The sequence below is a fragment of the Lepisosteus oculatus genome, chromosome 9 (assembly GCF_040954835.1).
Source record: "Lepisosteus oculatus isolate fLepOcu1 chromosome 9, fLepOcu1.hap2, whole genome shotgun sequence".
NCBI lineage: Eukaryota > Metazoa > Chordata > Actinopteri > Semionotiformes > Lepisosteidae > Lepisosteus > Lepisosteus oculatus.
Genome location: NC_090704.1, coordinates 34,666,937 through 34,675,109, shown reverse-complemented (window position 1 = coordinate 34,675,109; position 8,173 = coordinate 34,666,937).

The window sequence follows — 8,173 nt, the reverse complement described above, 5'->3', positions numbered from 1 at the left end:
GGAGTCATCTGGTGGACTTTCTGAGCACAGCTTTTCAAGGCAAGGATTGTATATGTTCTACTAAACAATGACTGAGGGTGTTCTCACAGTTTCCGTTTCATTTTTAAGATAAAATTCATAAGGATAAATTTCACCTATAAGTAGCTCTTAGGACATGCCATGTATTAGATTTTAGGCTGTGATTTACCATCTCTAAAAAGGCCATCCGGACAGTTAAGTCTTTTCCTTAGTTTGGTAGCAACATCGAGACATTTTAGGAACAGCGTGTATCCTGATACAACCTTTGTCGTGTTAGTGTTTATAAAATGTATAAGAATATTACAAAAAAGAATTAAGAAAGCCCTTTATTTTTGAGCCTGTGGTTACAAATATGTAATGTTTCATTTATTTGTTAATGTTGTTGCTTATTATAGCGCTATTACAACATTACAAATGTGCCTACAATTGTGTTTAAGTGTACAGGCTGAATACAGATTTACATAAAATCAACATGGACTCAAGGTTAAGAAAAGGGAAAAAAATAAGGTAATAAACAGAAATAAGTAAGTTTGTAAATATTATGTTAACTCACAATGCTATTTGAACACAAAACAATAGATTATTTTTTGGTAGACTAAAACAGATTGACCAGGTTTCCATTAAATATCCATGTTGTTAAAATAGTCCTTGAAATTAAATGATGTGGGAAGTCAAACAGTTTTTTCTATAGGAGAGAGAGTCCCAGGTCTTCTTTGGCTACACAGACAGTGGGACAGAGTCTTCTGCTCTTTTTTCCAGCTGAACTCTAATAGAACCCTTTCTTTCAATAATGAATCTTATTGCAAATTCTTGTTAAGTAATGATTTAAAGATACCTACATACCTTGCTGGTGCAGTGTTGCTTAGTGCACTTTTTGTTATACACTCCCTTAAGTACCATCTTTAATGTAGACCTATCTTTCCTGTAGGTTCTGTGCAAAGAACAGGAATGCTTTTTACTGCAACAGGGATTTCAGATCAGATTTAGCTGAAGAGTCTGTAAACTGTCCTATTGTATTTTAGCCAGCACTTAAGCATTTTCTGCTTGTTGTGCAGTTGGCTCATTCATGGGTAAACGAAGACTAGCAGAGCATGTGAGGTACTCCTGTATGCAATAACCGGCGCTGTACCAGAAGAGCTGCCTTGGACAGTCCCATGGAAAATTGCATCAACACAGCAATTATCATGTATAAAATATGCATAATATGGTACAGAGCAGATTGGGTATCCCAAAAGCTTTCAAAAACTTTGAATTACTTATAACACTTTCTAGGTTTTTAAAGCTAGAATGCCTCCTATATACGTGGGATTTGAGCTGCACCCGAGTACAGCTTTGACATTCCTCTCCTCAGGAGGGATTGGACTGATTAATTAATTGTTATGATAGCAGTCTGCCTTAGGGTCTTCAGAGCCTGCTGGGGTTCATTCTGCTAGTAAAACTGCATTGCTAATTTTAATCGGATTGATTTTTGGAAGGATCCCATGCAACCAAAGGGTACTTGACTATTGCCACTAACTCTCTGGACTACTCACAAGATCTTTTAAATTAGGAAGTTTAATTACTAAATATTTTGTTGTCACAACATTTTTAAGACGTGCTATGAATACATTTTATTTGTACAGCAAAAGAAAGTGCAGTTATGAAAACTACAGTTTTTCATATGATAATGGTTTAACAGTTTAACCAAGCTCTTGCATTGTCACATAAACTCAAACTGCTTTACATTCTACACTGACTCTTAAAAGTTTACTTTTATCACACATTCCTGTTATTTTCTTAATGAACTCTTTGGTCTATTTTATTCCTGTTTATTCTATTTTATTCCATTCAACTGTATCACTATAGCAATAACAGTAAAACAGCACCAAAGGAAACCTTTCTTCTTTCTCAGAACCTGCTTCACTTAATAAGTGTTACAGGGGATAGAACTAAGCAACACACAATACTGAAAAATGAAAGAAAGGGATTTGTTTAATTTTTCTCTGAAAATGAAACCAAAGGTTAGGTGAACAATACACAGTCCAGGCTGAAACAAGGTTTCACAATCCTGACCTGGGCAGCATTGTTTTTCACATTTTAAGCTGCCCTGTCCTCTTCTTTCTAGGATACTCTACTCACACAAGTCAATACTTTCACTAACTCTTCACTCTCAGTCTTCCTTAAATCACCAGGCACTGGAATACTCAGCCTGACTCTGTGCCTGTCCCAGTTCAATTCTTACTCTTTAATTTAACAACTTCAGTCTGACTTTTTTCCCCAAATTGATTCTGTTTGGTCAGGAACACTTCTCTACAAATATAAATTGCTTCCCTGATGCAGCAGCAGCTAGTTTTCTCTCATGTCACACTTTGTTGACAGTAAGGCATGGTGGTGGGGGACACAGAACCAATCTAGGCTCTTTCTCTCCATTGTGGGGAGACAGTACTATACTGCCTTATTACTACATTGCTCCAGGTACTAATGCATCAGTGAGCTCCTAGTTCAGCTGCTCCTCAGCAGTGCACTTAAACCCCATTGAGCCTGGTAAGCAGACTACGACACAACCTGCCTGTCCATTCAGAATTTGTGTATGTGATTTACCATGCTATAGTCAAAACTCCCTGTCTGCACTCCCTAGCTCACTATTCCTTTACAAGGGTGTGCGTTCACCCTACATATCTTACTTTCCCTTCTTTCAAGGTAGTAACTAGACACACACTGAAATCCTTTTCCTCCCAGATGGTTTTATAATCCTCTTAATTATCCCAGAGGCAGGGCTAATTCTAGACAGAGCCTATCCCAACAACCCCTTTCCCTGATGTGAAATTTCACTCACCTCTGAATGCTAATGACTAATTCAGTCCAGCTGTATCTCATTCTTCAGGTTCTCCCAATTAACAGGTGGTCATCTTGGCTGAAGTCCACAGCACTGGGCTGGAGTTTTGAGCCAAGATAGTGGCTTTCTCACAATAACACTTTTTACTACTTTACCCAAGCATATAAAACCTTATAAGGAAATATCTATTTTTTAATTTAAATTTCCAATTGAACATTAGTGGTAAAAATACACATTCTTCTTACGTAGATAGCTCAAAATGAAAAAAAAAAAAACACTAAAAGTTTATTTGATATTTGAAGTGTGTTACTTGTGAATCTTTTTTCCAGGGTCCAACACTTACAAGACCGACATTTTTTATAAACTGAAAAGCTTTTAATAAACAGTCTTTTATTGAAAGTGTTTTAATAAAAAGGTTTTGCAATACATTTACTATATCGTTTTTAAAATTATATTTGACCTTTCTGTTGTTTGGTTTCCATGAATGGTGCATAGAAAAAGGTGTATGGGGAATTTAAAGATGCAAAACAAGATCCATCTGGTATATGCTTTACGTATATTAAATATTTTCAATCTCAAAATCTTGGTTTAAGTCCTGAATCTCATATTTGTAAGTCCATTTTTTTTTATTTTCATGACATCACCATTTTTCTCTAAAATGAGAAATTTGATCATAGCTTCTTTGTGTTTCCCTGAAATCAGATTTTTATAGGAGACAAGCTTTTTCAATCTACTATATGTGCCAGGAAAGTAGAAAAGGATATCTGCGTATTCAGATATACATCCTTTGAATTTTGCTTTATGTAGTCTTCTGCTTTACATATCAGATCTTAAAACAACACTCATAACCCTTTATTAGTATTATACAGAAAGACACAGGCCAATTCCTAACTTTAGCCCTAATCTAACACTAACCCTAACCATTACCCTTAGCACAACATAACATGTATTTTAAGAAATGATTATGTATCGGTTTTGGAAAAATTTAATAAACCATTCTGGGTGTTCCTGTAAGATCCTATGTAGCCAATATGATGCAGGTTACACAAAACATGATTTATGGGTCGCATTAAAAGCTGAAAGGAAGTTTTAAGAAGTAAACAATAGATTTTGTGATCTGGCTTTAAATCATGGAAGAATCCATTTGTTTCCAGAAGTGAGCTCTACAGTAGAGAAGTTTATATATTACAGATAAAGTTACTTATAAAGTGGACTGATTTGATCTTTCACTTTTTATAAACATCATTAGTCAGTGACTATAAATCATGTTGACCTTGACTCATTAAGCTGACAATTGGTCTAATTAATTGAGAATATGTTGGGACTGAAAAGCAGAAGACTCTATAATTTTCCAGAATGAAGGGTTGAGGTGGCCCTGGACGTAGGGCACATTCTTAATTTCTGATGCCTTTACTGTTGCATTATAGCATTACTGCACCACATGTGCTAGTTTTTGCAGTCTCAATAAGATTATGGCACCTTCACATCCTTCAATTACTGCTGACCTTATTATCTTTAAATGGAATCCAATTTAAACAGCTTACGGGTAATTGGTGATTACGACTCAGTAAATTAGCACATTCCAGAGTAATGTCACATTCTGGTCACATTTCAGGGAGCCTCTATATTTGCAGTGAGGTCAGTGCCATGTCACAAGGATCGTTTACAAAGGTTTCATGGAATTTGGTTGTAATATGACCCACAGATCCAGCTTTAAAAATGCAGCACTGTATTGATCAGCCATGTTGGCTGTGAATAAAGGCTTTAAGATTAGACAGAAGTCCAATCCAGGGCAATGTAGAGCTGTGGAAAGAAATAGAGTGCATGGAAATTAGAAAATACCTCTCCAGAATTTTTATACATTCTCAGTCTCCTTCTAACACTCTTCGGAAAGGTGAACAGCAAATATGTTTCAGAGACTGATGGCTTGTAAAAAATCCAAATGCTCAAGAGAGAAGATTTTACTGTCTAGCTCAGGGACAAGACTATTCTAGCAACATATTGGATAGCAATTCTTTTCCATCTGTTCGCTAATAAAAGCCTTTGGAAAAAAGATAATAGCCAAGCTCATCTCTATAGCAATAATACAGAACCTTCAATAATACAGGAGCTGAAGTTGGAGTTCTCTGAACTATGTTCACATTTAATCACACTGAAATTTCAATCATTCTCCCCTAAGGCCAGTTAAAACCTCAATAGATTTTGTATTGTAACAGAAAAAGAAAAAAAAAAGTATAGTAGACATAATTTCTCCCCAAAAGGAGTTATTAGGATATAGAATTTGATATTATTAAAATGGCTACAAGCTGATTAACAAAATCTGCCATTTGATTGGCTTAAAATAGCTTACCCCTTAAGAAATAATATACAGTATGTAGTGTATTATAGTAGTTTAGAAGACTGCTGATGCCACTTTAGAAAGTTCTACTGAAAATATTTTGTTGAAGAAAACAATTGTTAGATTATATCTTGAGAATATCCAGATTTGGTTTTCTGGACTGTAAAAAAACAAAATGTGATCATTTATAAAGGTGAAAACAATAAAAATAGCACTTTTTAAATAAGGTGGTCCTCTTCTGTATTCTGTAGTCTTTCCTGCTGCTGTGGCTTTTATGGAAATCAAAGGCAGTGATTGCTGCCTTATGCTTCTACTCAGTCTCAACAGTGGTCTCATGCACATCTAAACTCAGTGCTGCTCTAAATGGGAACTGTTCTCAGTGCAGAAATTCCAGAGCTGAGATCAATACTACTTTATATTGGGGCTTTTCTAGGATTTGAAAAGCTAAACTGGTGTCATACCTAAGAAAAAAAAAACACTTTGGTCACATACAGTACGTCAAAAAATATTAAGGAAAAATAATTTTGTTTCATTATGTGGGCCTGTATGTGTCTTAACTTTCCTTCTCCAGCTAATAAAAGGGAGAGTGTATTTAGCTTAATACATTAATGCTCACAGTCACCATCCATTGCAATGTAACAATAAAAAGACATAAGCTACGTCATTGAGTGTAGATTTTTCAAAACTTTTACTAACACCTAATTTCGTCAGCTGTATCATTACTTCACAGCTTTCTAATAATGACTCCATTACTGCATTAGTAATGTGCCCAAGCAGAGAGAATAAAGAAGTGAATACAGGGTGCTTCAACCAAACCAGCTGCTCATATTTGATACTACAAGATACACAATAAAAGCAATGTGTAGGAAATTTATTACCACATGGATGAGAGACATGTCCCTTGATAATGCCACTGCGAGATTCTCTTAACTGGGGGATGACAGATCCCAAGCACACCAATGATGCCTAGTCAATTGTATGAGACCTCTTAGGGAATCACTGTCACAGACAGTTAGTGATGAGACCCAGGCTCAATCTCACAACATGTGGATTACAGGGCTCCAGATGTGCCTGGAGTGAGTGTCTTTACTAGCTAAGCCACATGGAAGCCAGCCCTCCCTGAAAAATTTCAACCAATATGACAGCAGACCATGATGAAATTTACGGATTTTTTCCCTCAAACCTCACGTTTGACATCTTGACAAAACATAACCCAGTATTAAGAATGCAATTAGTGCAGGTATACTACAGATAATGAAATCTGTCCTTGCATTACTATCAAACATGCCTGTAGAAAATTCATAAAGCATTACTGTATAATAGAAAATTATATTTAAACATCTGAACACATAATTATAGTACTTTTCTTAATTACCTGAAAGTTATATTTTATTAACCAATGTTTTTCTTGGTGCCAAGTAATATTTTTACCTACATTTTTAAGGTAACCTACATGTCTAGCAAGGAACACTATGACAACAATTGAAAAAGTATATATTTAACATCCAGTCTTGCACTGAGAATATGACACCAAGAAGCTGCAAAGATAGAAGAAAGAGCTTCTGGGATTTATTTTTCCAAAATTTAATAGGAACCCATTTTCTGCAATGTTTATGGCCGATTCTCTCTCCATTTCCCATCCTTATGTATTTTTTAACTTTTTTCATGTCAGAATTTATATCTAAAGGATTAATATAGTAAAAATCTAACACATACCATCTACATGCTATTCTCAATAATCCTGAGACAGATGAGGTGACAGATGAGCCTCAATTTCTATGGCTCCACCTAGAAATCTCAAACCGAGGCACTAACCTCTGTCTGTAAGGGGACACTTTTTCCATTGTCAAGTCAGCAAAAATATTTTAATCCTTTTTTAAAATGAGAATATGATGTTGCAAAGATTTTAAAATATTTCAAAAACAGTGGAAGAACTGATTGCACTGTGTACCATAGTCACAAAGCAATTTCAGTTGTGATATGTAACAAATGATTCATTGTATACAACTAAAAATAAAAATATGCATTTATGAGGCCCACATTATTTTCATTATAGACAAAAACTGCAAACATAATGAGAAATGTTTTCTTAATTTTCCTCAGCCTTTATAGATGGCATAGAAATACGTATTTTGAGCTCCCAAAATACAGTTGAATTGTCTGGACTCTGGACTAAATGAATGAGGAAATAATGAGTTTAAAATATGTCTTGTAGAAGCATTGTGCTGGTGTGTGCATCTGCTGTGATTCTGTGCCATTGCCCAAAGAACTAACCCTTCTGTGCAGAGCGCTCTCTTTGCTGATGGATGTTCCTCCTTCTGGCTTCCAATCTAGATAGATGGTGAGGGGTTTTTTGTATGGACATTTCCATTATTTGTGACATCATTTCCATGACAATCTGTCATGCTCATATGGTTGCTAGTGATCATTATCGATAATTTCTTACGTTTTCACATGTAATCAGCTTTATCTATAAAAGCTTGCTATAACCTTGTCAGAGAATCAGGCCCTTGTGTTTAACTTAACTGTGGGTAAAAAACATTTCAATTGGCTTAATTATAGAAATTGAGAGGGATGGCAGGAAGGTTAGTGTTGTGGCCTCAAAGCTCCTGGGTCCCGAGGTTGTTTCTGGACTGGGATTACTTCTGTGGAATCTGCATGTTCCATCCATCTATCCATCCATTCTTTTTCTAACCGCTTCTTCTAATTCAGGGTCATGGGGGAGTCGGAGGCTATCCTGGCAAGACACAGGCACAGGGCAGGATACACCCTGTATGGGATGCCAGTCCATTGCAGGACCTACACAGACACAGATTTTAGGGGGCAAATTTTCCCAGAAGCCAATTAACTTACCAGTACTTCTTTGGACTGTGGAGGAAAACTGGTGCACCCACAAGAAACCCATGTGAACACAGGGAGACCATACAAACTCAAAGCAGATAGCACCCCATGTCCAGTAATGAATCCAGGGCCCCAGCCCTTAAAGCATCAATGTCACTGTG